The sequence below is a fragment of the Nematolebias whitei genome, chromosome 21, assembly GCF_014905685.2.
Source record: "Nematolebias whitei isolate Nwh7 chromosome 21, NemWhi1, whole genome shotgun sequence".
Classification (NCBI taxonomy): domain Eukaryota; kingdom Metazoa; phylum Chordata; class Actinopteri; order Cyprinodontiformes; family Rivulidae; genus Nematolebias; species Nematolebias whitei.
Window position 1 is genome coordinate 29,967,984 of NC_056518.1, and position 666 is coordinate 29,968,649.

The window sequence follows — 666 nt, forward strand, 5'->3', positions numbered from 1 at the left end:
ATCTATCTATCTATCTATCTATCTATCTATCTATCTATCTATCTATCAATCAATCATCTGGACAGAGGAACTCTGGAGATGTAACACCCTTTTCAATGTGATGCCCCGCCCCTCTCTTTCAAATGACCCCGCCCCTTTTGGGGTAAAACTTGTTGTTTTCCTTTTAGCAGCTCCCACAGTGAGAGAACTTCCTGGAAATGTTTGACAAATATTTGACGTCCTTCCTGACACAACCTGTGCTCGAACCTGCGGCCCAACAGCCGAACAGAACTGTTACTGGATCCAATGATGACTCTCAGCATCGGACCCGAGCCGAAGTTTCCCATTTCGGCTGCTTGTTAGAATCCGAGGTATGAGGCAGATATTAGAAGAACTTTTAATGGATCGGGGACATTCTCCAGAACGTGTCTCCAGATCAAAAATCATAAACTGAAACATCACTGCGCGGTTTTGGGTCAGCAGCAGGGCCTGTGAAGCGTCGGCCATAATTAGTTCCGACTCTTCCTGCATGTACGAAATAATTAAACATTTCGGCTGCTGATCAAAGAGCAGAACAATCAGGGAGGAGGAGGAGGAGGAGGCCGAAGAGCTTCTGGCTTCTCTTTCATCTCCTGTTAATCTTCACACTTCCTGTTTTAGCTGCTTGTTGTGATCTCCACTGCAATC